Raw genomic sequence first — 18,902 nt, 5'->3', positions numbered from 1 at the left:
TGGATCATGGAAAAGCAAGAGAGTTCCAGAAAAACATTTATTTATGCTTTATTGACTATGCCAAAGCCTTGACTGTGTGGATCACAAGAAACTGTGGAAAATTCTGAAAGAGATGGGAATACCAGACCACCCGACCTGCCTCTTGAGAAACCTATATGCAGGTCAGGAAGCAACAGTTCGAACTGGACATGGAACAACAGACTGGTTCCAAATAGGAAAAGGAGTGCATCAAGGCTGTATATTGTCACTCTGCTTATTTAACTTATATGCAGAGTACATCATGAGAAATGCTGGACTGGAAGAAGCACAAGCTGGAATCAAGACTGCTGGGAGAAATATCAATAACCTCAGATATGCAGATGACACCACCCTTATGGCAGAAAGTGAAGAGGAACTAAAAAGCCTCTTGATGAAAGTGAAAGTGGAGAGTGAAAATGTGGCTTAAAGCTCAACATTCAGAAAACGAAGATCATGGCATCTGGTCCCATCACTTTATGGGAAATAGGTGGGGAAACAGTGGAAACAGTGTCAGACTTTATTTTTCTGGGCTCCAAAACCACTGCAGATGGTGACTCCAGCCATGAAATTAAAAGACGCTTACTCCTTGGAAGAAAAGTTATGACCAACCTAGATAGCATATTCCAAAGCAGAGACATTACTTTGCCAACAAAGTTTAGTCTAGTCAAGGCTATGGTTTTTCCTGTGGTCATGTATGAATGTGAGAGTTGAACTGTGAAGAAGGCTGAGCACCGAAGAACTGATGCTTTTGAACTGTAGTGTTGGAGAAGACTCTTGAGAGTCCCTTGGGTTGCAAGGAGATCCAATCAGTCCATTCTGAAGGAGATCAGCCCTGGGATTTCTTTGGAAGGAATGATGCTCAAGCTGAAACTCCAGTACTTTGGCCACCTCATGCGAAGAGTTGACTCACTGGAAAAGACTCTGATGCTGGGAGGGATTAGGGGCAGAAGGAGAAGGGGACGGCAGAGGATGAGATGGCTGGATGGCATCATTGACTCGATGGACGTGAATCTGGGTGAACTCTTGGCGTTGGTGATAGACAGGGAGGCCTGGCGTGCTGCGATTCATGGGGTCGCAAAGAGTCGGACATGACTGAGCGACTGAACTGAACTGAATGTTGCTTTGTAATTAGATTCAGGGTATGCATTTTTATCATAAATATCACGATTTTAATCCTTATTCTTAACACATTTTACAGCTCATGACACATGACAATTTGTGTAGTCACTGGAAATGTTGACTAAGATCAGCTGATAGAGGTCATATCTTCCTTCACTGTAAAGTTTCCCAGATTCCCTATTGTAATTAATAAGAAGTTCATAGGGAGATTCTTGATGCTGTGAAAGTACTATTTTCCTGTTATATTTTTTAACATCCACTGATAAAAATTTTATCTAGAATATTGAAATGCTATAATATTTTATCATTTCTTCCAGATTTTTAGTTACCTGACTACAAGTCAGAGATATATTTTCTTCTGATTTCTTCATTTTTATATCATAAACATACATTATTTATGTTATACATTTATTTTTCTGTTTTCATGTTCAAGTTGTGTTGGGTTTGGCTAGTGGGAGCCTCTTTAAGCTAGCTTTTATGTCCTTTAACAAGACCCATTCTTCTTTTGATATTATTTTACTTCCTGGCATAAGATTTTCCAGACTCAGCTATTATTTTTCTTCCCCAGTCCTGGAATTTAAAAATTCTGGTACCTTTTAGTAAAAAGTGATATTTAGAAGCCAAGACCTGCTGGACAGCAATAGTATATTGCTACACCCAGGCCTTACAATGAACTGAAGTAAAAAGTGTAAGCATACACATATACAAACAGTTGTACACATGCACAAATAAACATGCAAACATACAGCAGGAATTCATAGCTATATCAATCTATAGTCATATTTATATTTATATATGTATTTTGAAATATATATGAGCTCACCCCACTCTTCTAATTTCAATCTAACATACATGGTTTATTTTAGAATTCTCCCTTTCCATCTGTGTAACTTTTTTGATAATGAAAAACCTGTCTTTTCATATTAGTTTTCTATGGGTTCTATGACAAATTGCCTCTTGCTTCATGGCTTAAAACAACACAAATGTATTATGCTACTGTTTTAGAAGTTATAAGGGCAGCATAGGTCTCATTGGGCTAAAATTGAGGTGTCAGTAGGACTGTGTTTCTTTCTGAAGATTGTTGTGAAGAACCGTGTCTCTGTTGCTCTTGTTGTCATTCTGGATTTTCTGCTTTTTCTTTGTTTTGTTTTTTCCAAATTTTAGAGATGATCTACATCCTCTTGTTAGCTTCCTTTCACCATTTTGAAAGCCACTAACAGTGTATCTCTCTGGCTGTTCTTATGTAGTCACACCAGTGGCTCTTTGACCTAACTCAGTGCAGACAGCTACTGAATTTGTTGCCTTCTTAATTGACCCTACCCTTCATCTGCCACCTTTCTATTTGGTCTTGACTTAGTATCAGTTGCTGCCATATTTGGCTCCTTCTTGACTTTCCCCTTCATCACAAGATAGTTAATACTTTGCTTGCCCTATTTATCACTCACACACTCTTGCTCTCACTCAAGTTAACTCCAATAATTATTTTTCAAGGGAAAAAGAATGTGTGAGAGGAAAACTCTGGACTGTGAGGGGTTAGTCAGACTGGTTTGGAAATATACACTTTGAAATTGTCAGCAAGCAGATGATATGACATCATTGAAAGAGGTGAGATAATGAAGGAGATGACTATAAATAGAGGAGACAAAATTCTAAGAATGGAAGAAGAGTAAGAACACAGCACTGAGACAATCAGAAATATAGAAATAAACCACAGTAGAGTATTAGAAGCAGGACTGGCAACAATTATGGATCCAGTTCACAAAATGTGAAACTTTGTTAAAGCTGTTTTTAAAATTTCAAGTCAGTGACAGCAGAACTGTAAATCATGTATAGAACTCTTCTAGGCCCAAGGTCATGTGTGACTGCACAGACCACAGATCTCATTCTAATGAACCAGGACCTAATCTGAAACTGAGGGTGAGAGAGAAGAAGAAGAAGAAGAAGAGGGAGGAGGAGGAGGAGGAGGAGGAGGAGAAGGAGGAAGAGGAGGAGGAAGAAGAAGAAGAAGAAGAAAAGTGTCAAAAACTACTTTAGGTTACATAAGATAAAGACTGATAATTAATCAATGTGGAAATAGCTTGAACTAATTTCTGGTTGGCAAAGTGAGTTAAAAAATGAATGAGAGACTCTTTGAGGATTTTTTTCCTGATAAGGATAGGAGGTAGAAATTGACAAAAATATATAGCTTTTTTAAATTTTTTCTTTCTTTTTTTTAAAGGTGGAGAGGATAATTAAAAGCTTTTCAGGTAAAAAGTATACCACTAACAGCATGATAAATAGATGATGTAAAATAATATGGGAAATTGTGGTGCAAAGTCATTGAGTAGGTGATAAAGCATGTGCTCTGATAAATAAATAAAGTTAAAAGACTTTCTTTCAGATACTCTGAAATTTTATCTACATTAAGATATCAGAAATCAAAATATGTAGGCAAAATGTGCTATTACCCCTGCTGTGGTTTAACTGAATATAAGGAAGCAAGGGATTAGGAAACATATAAAGCTAGTAGTTATAATACTGGAATCTGGAGAATAGAGTTTAATTTTGTGTTTGATAAAGATATATTAAAACAAGAATATATATAACCAATTTAAAATGTCAAAGAATCTGATTAGTGGATAAAAGGGTTTTGGGTAGAGAGAGGGCAGATAATTCCTTGTTCATTTTTTGTGCCTGAGTCTCTTCAGACTCTACCTCCATTCTCATCTGTTTATCCAGGAGCAGTAGCAGCAATGCATTCTTCCTCCTACAGGGGAAGCTGGGAATGTGAGTCCCTGTTAAGGAAGAAAATGAAAAGAATTCTTGTTACTTGATTTATCATTCTCTCTTTTCACCATTTGGTCCAAGTTTGGGGAAGCCACCACCACCAATGAGAGATATTAGAATAAATACTAACTATACCTTCTTCCTTCCCAAAAAAAGGCAATGCCAAAGAATGCTCAGATTATACCAAAGTTGCACTCATCTCACACGCTAGGAAAGTAATGCTCAAATTTCTCCAAGCCAGGCTTCAGCAGTATGTGAACTGTGAACTTCCAGATGTTCAGGCTGGATTTAGAAAAGGCAGAGGAAACAGAGATCAAATCGCCAACATCCACTGTATCATCAAAAAAGCAAGAGAGTTCCAGAAAAACACATACTTCTGCTTTATTGACTATGCCAAAACCTTTGACTGTGTGGGTCACAACAAACTGTGGAAAATTCTGAAAGAGATGGGAATACCAGACCACCTGACCTGCCTCCTGAGAAATCTGTATGTAGGTCAAGAAGCAACAGTTAGAACTGGACACGGAACAACAAACTTGTTCCAGATGGGGAAAGGAGTATGTCAAAGCTGTATGTTGTCACCCTGCTTATTTAACTTATATGCAGGGCACATCATGACAAATGCAGGTCTGGATGAAGCACAATCTGGAATCAAGATTGCCGGGGGAAATAACAATATCCTCAGGTATGCAGATGACACCACCCTTATGGCAGAAAGTGAAGAACTAAAGAGCCTCTTGAAAGTGAAAGAGGAGAGTGAAAAAGTTGGCTTAAAACTCAACATTCAGAAAACGAAGATCATGGCATCTGGTCCCATCACTCCATGGCAAATAGATGGGGAAACAATGGTAACAGTGACAGACTTTATTTTTGGGGGCTCCAAAATCACTGCAGATGGTGACTGCAGCTATGAAATTAAAAGACGCTTGCTCCTTAGCAGGAAAGTTATGACCAACCTAGACAGCATATTCAAAAGCAGTAATTGACATTACTTTGCTAACAAAGGTCCATTTAGTCAAGGCTATGGTTTTCTCCAGTGGTCATGTACGGATGTGAGAGTTGGACTATAAAGAAATCTGAGGAATTGATGCTTTTGAACTGTGGTGTTGGAGAAGCCTCTTGAGAGTCCCTTGAACTGCAAGGAGATCCAACCAATCCATTCTAAAGGAGATTAGTCCTGGGTGTTCATTGGAGGGACTGATGTTGAAGCTGAAACTCCAATACCTTGGCTACCTGATGAGAAGAGTTGACTCATTTGAAAAGATCCTGATGCTAGGAAAAATTGAGGGGAAGGAGGAGAAGGGGACAGCACAGGATGAGATGGTTGGATGGCATCACCGACTCAATGCACATAGGTTTGGGTGAACTCCGGGAGTTGGTGATGGACAGAGAGGCCTGGCGTGCTGCGGTTCATGGGGTCGCAAAGAGTCAGACACGACTGAGCTACTGAACTGAACTGAATTGAACTGATATTTATCATCATCCACTCTCTTCAAGACCACATGTAATTCACCCACTTCTATATATGAACTCATTGAATACACCGCACTAGTTCATACCTCTATTCTTTGAAACATGCTATTGCCTCTTCTCATAATGTGCTTATGCTCATATCAGTGGGCTTTCAAAATTTAGCTGATGTCCTTGTTTTTTGTAATGGTATCTCTGTCCTTTCCCTTAAAAAGTCAGCCACTTTTTCTACTTGTGCAACATTATAGTATTTATTTTGTCTAGTATACTATATGGAAACTATATTTATAATTTATAACTATATAGGTTATTACTTATGCAAATCAAAATTACAATAAGGTATCACCTCACACCTGTAAGAATGACCATCATCAAAAAAATCAACAAACAATAAATGCTGGAGTGGATATGGAGAAAAGGGAACCCTTTGCACTGTTGGGAATATAAATTGATACAGCCACTATGGAGAACACTATGGAGAGTCCTTAAAAAGCTAGAAATAAAATAACCCTATGACCCAACAATCCCACTAATTGGCATATACCATGAAGGAATCATAGTTCAAAAAGTCACACATATCCCAAAGTTCATTACAGCACTATTTACAACAGCCAGGACATGGAAGCAACCTGATGTTCATCAACACTCTTTTGTTTCCAATTACTAGACTCTGAGTATTTTGGAGACTCTGTCCTTATCTTATTATTTTTTGTGGCTGTCTATCACCATACCAATACCTATTGTATAATATTTTGCAACATTAATTGCAGTGAAAGGAATAAAGTGGCATTGTTAGAAATGGTAATTATAAGAAAGAAGGATGTGATTTGTATTTCAATATTGGGTAAGCCTGGAGGAAATTACCTTTTGATCAGCCGAGAGTGTCTTCATGAAAATTATTAAAATATGAAATATTGTTCAAATAAAATTATTATTTTAAAATATTATTCAAATAAAAGTGAAAAAGGTATTTTCAGCTAAGAAATTTAATAATGATTTTGATAACTCAGAGAATAAGAATTATTATAGTCCAGTAATTTGTATTAAAATAATGTTATTATTTATTTTAACATATATTTTTAAGATAGAAGTCTCTATTCTATTGGGGGAACTTAAGTAATTTTTCAACAGAGGAGTCAATTAATAAAAGCCAAGTTTTGTGACTTGAGTTATTCTCAATTAAAATGTATTCTAATTTAATATAGAAAAGAAAATTCCAGGAAATAAATGATTTTAATTATAAACTTTAGGCAATTGCTTTGTCATGATCAAAAGCTATTTGATGCTCATTTTATCACTTCCAAAGTGACCATTTCAAATTCACATAAATTGAAGTTTAGGAATTCATTTTATAATACCTTAGTTTAAAAAATTTTAAAGTTATCATTTAAGCAAATAGATGATTTGTATAAAATCTAAATTTCACTATTTTGTTTTAGAATAGCCAGTCTCTGGACATGTTGATCAGTGCTTCACAAATTAAAGAGTAGGGAAGGCATAGATCAGGACAGATCTGCCGGGAGCCATCTCCCGGCATATTGCATATTGAATGCAGCACTTTCACAGCATAATCTTTCAGGATCTGGAATAGCTCAACTGGAAGTCTATCACTGCCAGGAGCCAGCGTGAGGAACTCCGCCCGTGGCAAAGGTCATGAGGAAGGAGGCTCGACATACGCAAAGGCGGGATCGAGCCTCAGGAGTCCCCCTGGAAATTCTCGAGCATCTACCCCCAAAACCAGAGTCTGCCTACTTTCTGCTTTGTGCTCTCACCTACACCTCTGACTTTACGGGGGGCTGTCCCCACTACCTCTCTCTGAAAAAAGAGTTAACTTATAGCTCCAGTTAATAAAGTTTCTGGGTGTGATAGTGTTTCAACCTACAAACTCCTTTGGAAGTCCTTTAGCCTGCCTGAATAGGTTTTTCCGGCCACATGTGATTGTTCAGAGCCTCCCAACTGTGAGAGGCATGAGACGTTCTAAACTGTCTGAATACAGATTCCTTTGAGCAGTTAAAAGATTGATTAGAAATTGTATTGGTGAAGGGTTTTTCAGTTGTTGGGCCAATGTTTGCTGCTAAGTTTCCATATCCCTTACCTGCTATGTCCCTGGCAGTGTATTGATTAATATAATTGGTGTAAGTAGTAGCTTTAATGTTTGTAACGTTGGACCCTTGAGTTAATTATTTGTCTTGTTATAGCCCATCACACCTTTGCTCTATAGGAATGCAACTTTAATGCTTTTGGAGGGCGGCACCTGACTAATCACCTTTAGAGAAAAATAAGTTTCTGAAGAAAGGGTCTTAAAATGTCAACAGGCCTCCAGGCCAGAAGAGGATGCAAATCATGTAAACTTTTGTATATGATAAGTTTTCAGGAAGAAAGCCTGGCTTACTCTGCATGACTCTACCCCTTCCCCCACTATCCTCTTGCATAACTTAAGGTATAAAAACTACTTTGGAAAATAAAGTGTGGGCCTTGTTCACCGAAACTTGGTCTCCCCATGCCATTCTTTCTCTCACCTTCTGGCTGAATTATTTCAGCCTCTTTTCTCCACTGAATTTCCTCACTGAGCTATCCTTATTTCAGCCTCTTTTCTCCACTGAATTTCCTCACTGAGCTATCCTTATTCTATTACTCTTTATATCCTTAATTAATGTTTAATTAAGCAGTTGTTTCCTGATCCTCGCCGACGCCGTCCCTGCTTCGAATTCCCTGGATCCACTGGGGCTGGACGCCGGCACAGATCTACTTTTATTTTCTGTGCTGTTGCCATTATTGACTAGGCTTTACACATATTTATAAAAATGATGTGAAGTGTTAGATTATTAAAAAACTAGAATAGATTTTAAAAACTTGCTTTCATAAAATTGTGGCTTTATATTAGAAAACTGAGGCTGCAGAGAGAAAGAGTCTACTTCCTGTAATTGCAGTTTGTCTTGAAAATTAGATAATGTAAGCTCTTATCACTAGAGAACATTCCAGTAGGCATAATAATTATGTCAGTTAAAATGCAGACAAAGGTTTTCTATGTTCAAGTCATGACTGACAAGCAGGCAGGTAAATATTGATACCATGTTTGATTAAGAAACTTTGTCATATTTACATTTCATTTCTGAAGCTCTGAAGATTTTGTCTTTGTACAGCAAATAATCTTTCATTTTTCTACTGTTTTGTATACTTCATTATAATTTTATTTTTATGATACCCAATAATTTATTGTTTTCTCTAGGATTTTAAAGTTGGTTTCTATAAACAGGAATTGTTTACTAGAAAGTGGACTCTTGTGACAACTTGATGTTGGATAATGGTTCACCCAGTGAGGTGTTGAAAATTAAAGAACTACAGTAAAATAACAGAAAATTTCTTGTCTGATCTAAGTTTGACTCTCAGACTACATCAATTTTGCTTCAAATTTTTGAGGAATTCTTAGTGTACTTCCAGTATAATGACTATAACATGGTTTACATTTATGTTTCTATAACTACTGTACATAACATGTACACAAATTACTTCATGCTTGCATGTATTCCATTGCACAGATTGTCACATAATTTAAACTCTCAGTCCTAGTAAGATATTCCTTTAGAACTGACTTGTAGAGACTTGCTATTATATCCTATGGCACCACTAATAGAAATTATTTAAAAAGAAAAACTTCCATCAGTCATATCTAGTAGCTTTTGAAGTTTATTCCAGAAGGTACAACTTGTAACATTATCACTGACATTTTGATAGCACTGACGAGAATAATACTTAATTTGATTAAAACAAAGTATTTGTTGAATGGTTAAATGACAGATAATTTTACATGATTTGGATAGCCAAATATATCTTTTGCAATGGCAAAACCTTAATTTAGAATTGTTGCATCATATAAAAGAGAATCTTATATTATATAGTACTCCTACATGATAAGATGGTATAAAATATTTTTTCAAAAATATAAAATCTGATACAAATAACTGATACAAAGTTTGTTAAATTAGGAATCAAATCATAGTGCCCATCTTTGCACGAAATATCCCCTTGAAATCTCTAATTTTCTTGAAGAAATCTAAAGTCTTTCCCATTCTATTGTTTTCCTCTATATCTTTCAATTGATCACTGAAGTAGGCTTTCTTTTCTCTCCTTGCTATTCTGTGGAACTCTGCATTCAAATAGTATACCTCGTCTTTTCTCCTTTCCCTTTCACATCTTTTCTTTTCTCAGCTATTTGTAAGGCCTCTTCAGACAGCCATTTTGCCTTTTTGCATTTGTTTTTCTTGGGGAAGTGTCAGGGGACATTCAACTTTAAGGGATCCAATGTGTTATTTTCTTCTTTTGTGTGCCGTTTCTCAAGGACTCTCTGTTTCTTATCAGTTCCTGGAAAGAGCAGAGCTGCACGCAGTTCTAAGGACTCAGAAACTGCTTGGACTCACTTCAGTGACTCCCTTCAGTGACCTTTTACTTAAAGGTAATCTATTCAGTTATATCCCTCTTACTCAGGATATGGAATGCTTTCTGGCCCTTTGAAGATTGTTATTTGCTTGGCTTTGTTTTTTTCTCAATTTTTTTACTGCCTTGTATGAAGATATATGAACATGCATTTCTGCAAATAAAGCACCCTTGTTTCATTCGAGACTTGGGTCCCCTGCATCCCTCCTCTCATTGACTCCAGTCCCCAGGTCTCGGTAACCATAACAGGGATGATCTTTATCACTGCCTTGTGTACAACGTTAGAAATCTCTGTCAATAGTTCTTCAGGCACTCTGTCAGATCTAATTCCTTGAATCTAATTGTCATTTTCACTGTATAATTGTAAGGGATTTGATTTAGATCATACCTGAATGGTCTAGTGGTTTTCCCTACTTTCTTCAATTTAAATCTGAATCTGACGATAAGGAGATCATGATCTGAGCCACAGTCAGCTCCTGGTCTTTTTCTTACTGACTGTTTAGAGCTTTGCCATCTTTGGCTGCAAAGAATATAATCAAACTGATTTTTGTATTGACCATCTGGTGATGTCTATGTGTAGAGCTTTCTCTTGTGTTGTTGGAAGAGGATATTTGCTATGACCTGTGTGTCCTCCTGGCAAAACCTGTTAGCCTTTGACCTGCTTCATTCTATATTCCAAGGCCAAATTTGCCTGTTACTCCAGGTGTGTCTTGACTTCCTACTTTTGCATTCCAGTCCCCTATAATGAAAAAGACATCTTTCTTGGGTGTTAGTTCTAGAAGGTCTTGTAGGTCTTCATAGAACCAGTAAACTTCTGCTTCTTCAGCATTACTGGTGGGAGCATAGACTTGGATTACTGTGATAATAAATGGATTGCCTTGGAAACTAGCAGAGATCATTCTGTCATTTTTTAAATTGCTTGCAAGTACTGCATTTCAGACTCTTTCATTGACTATGATGGCTACTCCATTTCTTCTAAAGGATTCCTGCCCACAGTAGTAGATGCAATGGTCATCTGAGTTAAATTCACCCATTCCAGTCCATTTTACTTCACTGATTCCTAAAATATCAATGTTCACTCTTGCCATCTCCTCTTTGACCACTTCCAATTTGCCTTGATTCATGGACCTAACATTGCAGGTTCCTATGAAATATTGCTCTTTACAGCTTTGGGCTTTACTTCCATGACCCGTCACATCCACAACTGGATGTTATTTTTGCTTTTGCCCCATCTCTTTATTCTTTTTGGAGCTATTTCTCCACTGATCTCCAGTAGCATATTGGGTGCCTACCAACCTGGGGAGTTCATCTTTCAGTGCCCTATCTTTTTACCCTTTCATACTGTTCATGGGCTCTCATTCTCAATGCAAGAATGCTGATATGGCTTGCCATTGCCTTTTCCACTGGACCACGTTTTGTCAGAACTCTCCAGCATGACCTGTCCATCTTGGGTTACCCTACAGGGCATGGCTCATAGTTTCACTGAGTTAGACAAGGCTGTGGTCCATGTGATCAGATTGGTTAGTTTTCTGTAATTGTGATTTTCATTCTGTCTGCCCTCTGATAGAGAAAGATATGAGGCTTATGGAAACTTCCTGATGGGAGATATTGACCGAGGGGAAAGCTGGGTGTTTCTGTGATGGGGGCAGCCACGCCCAGTAAATCTTTAATCCAATTTTTTGCTGATAGAACTGTGTTCTCCCCCTGTTGTTTGACCTGAGGCCAAAGTATGGTGGAGGTAATGAAGATATGGATGACCTCCTTCAAAAGGTTCTGTGCCTGCATTGCTGCATTCAGTGCCCCCAACCCTGCAGCAGGCCACCACCTACCCACGCCTCTGCTACAGACTCCTGGACACTAACAGGCAAGTCTGGGTCAGTGTCTTGTAGATCACTGCTCTTTTATCCCTGGTTCTGGTGTGTACAAGGTTTTGTTTGTGCCCTCCAAGAGTCTGTTTTCCCAGTCCTGTGTAAGTTCTGGCAGCTCTATAGTGGGGTAATGGTGACAGACTTCAACAGGGCTTATGCCATACCCAGAGGCCCTGCCCCTGCAGCAGTCCACTGCTGACTCTTACCTCAAACACAGTTCTGGCTCAGTCTCCATGGGTTCTCTGGGTCCTGGTGTTCACAAGCTTTGTTTGAGCCCTCCAAGTATCTTTGGCAGGTATGGGTTTGATTCTAAACAAGATTTAACCCCTAATACTTACTTGCTGCGGCTTCTTCTTTGCCCTTGGACATTGGGTATCTTTTTCTGGTGGGATTCAACATTCTTCAGTTGATGGACATTCAGCAGTGAGTTGTAATTTTGGAGTCCTCGCAGGAGAAGATGAGTGCACATCCTTCTACTCCACTATCTTGGAGTCTTTAAAAAATATATTATAAGAGAGTAGGAAAGACTAGAGATATCTTCAAGAAAATTAGAGATACCAAGGGAATATTTCATCCAAAGATGAACACAATAAAGGACAGAAACAGTATGGCCCTAACAGAAGGAGAAGATACTAGGAAGAGGTGGCAAGAATACACAGAAGAACTATGCAAAACAGATCTTAATGGCCCAGATAACCACAATGCTGTGATCACTCACCTAGAGCCAAATATCTTGGAACATGATGTCAAGTGGGCCCTAGGAAGCATCACTATGAATAAAGCTAGTGGGGGTGATGGAATTCCAGTTGAGCTATTTAAAATCCTAAAAGATGATGCTCTGAAAGTGCTGCACTCAATATGCCAGCAAATTTGGAAAACTCAGCAGTGGCCACAGGACTGGAAAAGGTCAGTTTTCATTCCAATCCCAAAGAAAGGCAATGCCAAAGAATGCTCAAACTACCGCACAATTGCACTCATCTCACACGCAGTAAAGTAATGCTCAACATTCTCCAAACCAGACATAAATAGTTCGTGTACTCTGAACATCCATTGTTTCAGCTGAATTTAGAAAAGGCAGAGGAACAGAGATCAAATTGTCAACATCCGTTGGATCATGGAAAAAGCAAGAGAGTTCCAGAAAAACATCTACTTCAGCTTTATTGACTATGCCAAAGCCTTTGACTGTGTGGATCACAACAAACAGTTGAAAATTCTTCAAAAGGTGGCAACACCAGACCACATGACCTGCCTCCTGAGAAATCTGTATGCAGATCAAGAAGCAACAGTTAGAACTGGACATGGAAAAATAGACTAATTCCAAATTGAGAAAGGATTACATCAAGGCTGTATATTGTCACCCTTATTATTTAACTTATATGCTGAGTACATCATGAGAAATGCTGGACTAGATGAAGTACAAGCTGGAATCAAGATTGCCAGAAGAAATATCAATAAACTTGGTATGCCAGAAGAAATATCAATAAACTTGGTATGCCAGAAGAAATAAATCAATAAACTTGGTATGCCAGAAGAAATATCAATAAACTTGGTATTTCTGACATGATATTACCCTTATGGCAGAAAGCAAAAACGAACTAGAGTCTCTTGATGAAAGTGAAAGCGGAGAGTGAAAAATTTGGCTTAAGTCTCAACAGTCAGAAAACAAAGATCATGACATCCAGTCCCATCACTTCATGGCAATAGATGGGGAAACAATGGAAGAGAGACAGACTTTGTTTTCCTGGGCTCCAATGACACTGCAGATGGTGACCACAGCCATGAAATTAAAAGATGCTTACTCCTTGGAAGAAAAGTTATCATCAACCTAGACAGCAGAGACATTATTTTGCCAACAAAGATCCATCTATTCAAAACTACGGTTTGTCCAGTCATCATGTATGGATATGAGACTTGGACTATAAAGAAAGGTGAGCACTGAAGAACTGATGCTTTTGAACTGTGGTGTTACAGAAGACTCTTGAGAGTCCAAGGGACTGCAAGGAGATCCAACCAATCCATCCTAAAGGAAATCAGTCCTGAAAATTCACTGGAGGGACTCATGCTGAAGCTGAAACTCCAATACTCTAACCACCTGACACGAAGAACTGACTCCTTGGGAAAGACCCTGATGTTGGGAAAGATTGAAGAAGGAAGGAAAAGGGGTCGCAGAGTATAGATTGTTGGATGGCATCACCAACTCAATGGACATGAATATAAGTAAGATCAGGGAGTTGGTGATGGACAGGGAAGCCTGGTGTGCTGCAGTCCATGGGGTCGCAAAGAGTCAGACATGGCTGAGTGACTGAACCAAACTGAAGTGAACATAGTAACTCTGTATCAGGCCTTGGTTTTATGATGAGTTATGTTTTAGTCATTATTTCTCAAGCTATCTGATGAAGAGTTAGAAAAAATAATCTTTAAATCTTGACATTTTCTTTCATAAAGAGTCATTAGTTCACTTCACAGTTGACTTCAATATTAAAGCAATTAACTGAATGAGTTTTTAGTGTTCATAATGGAACCAATCTTTGGAGACAGTACTGTGTAGAGGGAGAAACACAGATTTAGCATTTAAATAGGTTGTGTTTTTATCTTAGCTCTGTTATAAGCTACATGACCTTGGAATTAAAACTCACATTTGCAATTTCTTATTTGTTATATACAAAGTCAAGCCTAATTTCATCAGTTTTGGTTAGAATTAACTGGAATTGTGTATGTATATAGACCAACACTTTACATGCTCTACTTTTCCAGACTTATGCTGCTCCTCACCACTTATATATTGTGACACAATATATATCAGATTATATATATATCACAATATCACAATATATATCACAATATCGGATTCTCAAAAATCCTGAATGCTGGTAGAAAAGGGCTTCATGCCACTTATATATGCAATATTCACATTTTCTATGTAAAATTATTATATCATACATCACAATAAATAAGTTTAGAATTAATAGATTTTTTTTTCTGTCTTGTAAGTTTTTTCTTTTTAACTCAACCCAAATCATCCATATTCTCCTCATGTTTTATCTGTACTGGGCACCCACTTGGAGCAAGAGAAAACTAGCATCTCTACCATGCTAGATACTCAATAAACATACTTATTAAATCAGAAAATATATTCATTATGTTATACTTTATGGTTAATCAATAAAATTTTGGATTGATAAGACTCTATGCATGGATATTAACTGTTTGCACATTGAATTTTTGAATCTAACTGAGTCTATGATGTAAAATAAAAGGCTTAATGAATTAAAACTTCATTCTTGCATTTTCTAAGATACTAACCAAGACAGCTTGAAAGCTCCTCTCAGCTTGACTAACTGAACTTCACGCTGGAATTTTCCTGACTAGATCTGGGCCCCTGATCTTTCTTTTCTTAAAGCATTTACTTTAGAATGTATAGAGAAATACATTCTTTCTCTGTTCCTTTAAGATATAAATATTTTTTAAAGTCTCTTTTCAGTTTTACAAGCCAGGAATGTCTTTCTTAAGGTCCTGAAAACTGTCTCTTTGAAATATGACCATCAAGAAAGACACCACAATTATCTTCCAGTTTCTATCAAAGGATAGAGGCCTAACTGAATGGTGCCGACTAGCAACTCAGGTGGCATAACCATAGGGAAATATACTGCAAACTGAATAATAATTCAGGGTTCTAGATACATCCCATTGATCAACCCCCCCCCAATTCAGGACTTTTCTCTACTTTGCAGTAGCTCATTCTAGCTCTTTAAAATCTTTTCCTGCCCTTTTTACAATACAGTTGAGCTCAATCTCATTTCTGGTTTCTTTCCTCTGTTATAATAGTCATGTACAAAGTCTTCCTTGCCAGCTTAAATCTGTAGAGGGAAATTTTTGCTGTGACAATATGTTGATATGCTTTTGGTGAAAAATAGCCATAAATAAAGCTAACCTAATTTAAAATAAATAGTTGATTTTACTGTATTTCTACTAAAATTTTATTTTTAATGTCATATATACATATATAAATACCCCTTCCATTTATCATCTAATGAAAGTATTTAGCTATGGATTTGAAAATTATACCATCAATGTATAAATTGGTAATACTGATCATCAATTGGTTGAGATTAACAGCAATGTCACTTTATTGCTCCAAGACAGAACCATAGGGGAAAAACATACTTCAAAATATTTCTTGAAATGAACTAGTCGATTTAATTTTTATTTATATGGGTGGTACAAGGTGTAACCAAGGCAAAATTTGTCCAAGGGAAGAGATGTATTTAATATTTCAACAAAAACCCTATATTAGACTATGTTTTTCAAAGGAATTATTTTCAGTTTTCATTTTATCTTTTTCAACACAGTTCCTGAGCAAATGAATATGGGTCATTATAAATATGCTATCGATATGATGAATATTATTAAAATGGGCTACTAAATATAAATATTATGAACATTATAAATATGGACTATTAAAGTGGCTAAAACATTTTTAAGCTAATTGTAATAAGCCAAAAGTTGAACAAAAATTAATCTATTCATATATCAACCCTTAAACTGATGAAAGTGAAACAAGACAGTGAAAAAGCTGGCATAAAACTCAACATTCAAAAAACTAAGATCATGGCATCTGGTCCCATTACTTCATGGCAAATAGATGAGGAAACAATGGAAACAGTGACAGACTTTACATTCTTGGGCTTCAAAATCACTGCAGATGGTGACTGCAGCCATGAAATTAAAAGACACTTGCTCCTTGAGAAAAAATCAATGGCAAACCTAGAAGTATATTAAAAAGCAGACATTACTTTGCCAACAAAGGTCAAAGCTATAGTTTTAAGTCAAAGCTATGGTTTTTCCAGTAGTCATGTATGTATGTGAGAGTTGGACCATAAAGAAAGCTGAGCGCTGAAGAATTGACGCTTTTGAGATGTGGTGTTGGAGAAGATTCTCGAGAGTCCCTTGGACTGCAAGGAGATCCAACCAGTCCATCTTGAAGGAAATCAGTCCTGAATTGGAAGGACTGATGCTGAAGCTCCAATACTTTGGCCAGCTGATGCAAAGAACTGACTCACTGGAATAAACCATAATGCTGTAAAAGATTGAAGGAAGGAGAAGAAAGGGATGACAGATGATGAGATGACTGGATGGCATCACCAACTTGATGGACATGAGTTTGAGCAAGCTCTGGGAGTTGGTGAAAGTTGGGGAAGCCTGGTATGCTGCAGTCCGTGGGAGTGTAAGAAGCTGAGCATGACTGAGTAACTGAACTGAATTGAAACTCTGTCATTAATTAGAACATGCATTATTTTGATCAAATCTCATCCTTAATGTATGTGTAATTGTATGCATATATATTTGCAGTGTATATAAAATACATTTAATACACTAAGACTGTAGCCTACCAGGCTTTTCAGTCTATGGAATTTTCCAGGCAAGAGTACTGGAGTGGGGTGCCATTTCCTTTTCTAGGGGATCTTGCCAACCCAGGGATCGAACCCAGGTCTCCCACATTGTAGACAGATGCTTTACCCTCTGAGCCACCAAGGAAGCCTGGTGATTATATTCATATAAAAACACAAATATATTTAATTCTTTATGCTGACAATTTATTCAATATGAAGACAGACTTTCTATGTAATTTGATTTGTAAAATGAAATATATAAACTAGAATCTGATTATCATTTAGTTAGGGGCACACAGTTTATATGATTTATTTAGAAAATACATAATTTGTAACCCTGTATAATGAAAATATATTTAAATATATTTGTTGCTAAGTCACTTCAGTTGTGTCTGACTCTGTGCGACCCCATAGACAGCAGGCCACCAGGCTCCCCTGTCCCTGGGATTCTCCAGGCAAGAACGCTGTAGTGGGTTGCCATTTCCTTCTCCAATGCATGAAAGTGGAAAGTGAAAGTGAAGTCACTCAGTCGTGTCCGACTCTTTGCGACCCCATGGATTGCAGCCCACCAGGCTCCTCCGCCCATGGGATTTTCCAGGCAAGAGTACTGGAGTGGGGTGCCATTGCCTTCTCCATAAATATATTTAGAATTTATTTTATAACAAAGTGCTAATATTAGCTAGATTTAGGAAGGATCACAATGTTGTCTACCATTTTTTTCAGTCTGTCATAACTTCTTCTCAAGAACAACTGTGGAAACCTAAGCAATGTGGGAGACCTGGGTTCAATCCCTGGGTTGGGAAGATTCCCTGGAGAAGGAAATGGCAACCCACTCAAGTACTCTTGCCTAGAAAATCCCATGGATGGAGCAGCCTGGTGTCCATGGGATCGCAAAGAGTCGGACATGACTGAGCAACTTCACTTTCAAGCAATAATATGAGATAGAACAGTGTTTAACAAGCCTAAAGAAATAACTTTGTTATGTACTCTTAATTCCTCTAATACATGTTTGAAGTTTTTATAATATTCAAGTCAACTGATAAAGTTTCAGGAAAATTCTCTTTGCCTGACTCATTCTATTGATATGTATCACTATGTAATCTATCATCCAGATGTTCAGAACAATACCCCTAAAATTTAAGGAAGAATATAGTTTAAAGAGATTATAATCTTTGAAAAAAGAGCAAAAAAAATTTAAACAATAAAATTTTGAGTTAAATTGCTGTAATAAATGATGCACATGCCACTGATTTACATGAAGTAATTATTGGATTTTTCAATGGCTAAAATTCTCATGAACAGTTTAAAATACAGACTGGTATTCAACTATTTAGTTACAATCCTTTTTGGGGGCAGGAAGAGTATACCTAATGTAAACATGAAAATCTGTATAGAAAGTTTGTATTGGTTAAGTGCTCTTGGCTATAAGCAAAACAAAATTACGTCTAATTCATTTTTAAAAGACCAGAATATTTGAAATATCAATATGATAAATTACAGAATAGAAGAGTGTAGTGCATTTACATTTTGGGAGGTGCCAGGTATGGTGCAACTAGTTGGTAGCTCAACAGTCAGGATCTTGGAATACTTTTCCAGATTCATAGTAAAAAAGGGTGTAAAGTGGAAAATAGTAAAATGTTTGTTTTTTTCCTGTAACTGATAGGGACAGAGTAAAGGGACAAAGTAGGTGATTAAATAGTTAATCCCACTAGGGTATTATAAGTTGAAAAAAATACGAGAGACCATTGTAAGCTAATGATTACTCAAGAAAGCAGGTTTTCTTAACCACAAAGCCAAGCTTGCTTAGCAAAAAAAGACATGTAGTAGAAGCATGTAA

The 18,902-nt window shown here is 37.2% G+C and overlaps 1 pseudogene; it reads left to right on the top strand.

The window, feature by feature from the left end:
• The first annotated feature begins 2,991 nt into the window (after positions 1 to 2,991).
• The window catches only part of LOC138990239 (tigger transposable element-derived protein 1-like), an 80,171-nt pseudogene continuing 64,260 nt past the window's right edge, over positions 2,992 to 18,902 (top strand).

The sequence above is a fragment of the Bos mutus genome, chromosome 12 (assembly GCF_027580195.1).
Source record: "Bos mutus isolate GX-2022 chromosome 12, NWIPB_WYAK_1.1, whole genome shotgun sequence".
NCBI lineage: Eukaryota > Metazoa > Chordata > Mammalia > Artiodactyla > Bovidae > Bos > Bos mutus.
This window is presented reverse-complemented; position numbering and strand designations above follow the sequence as displayed.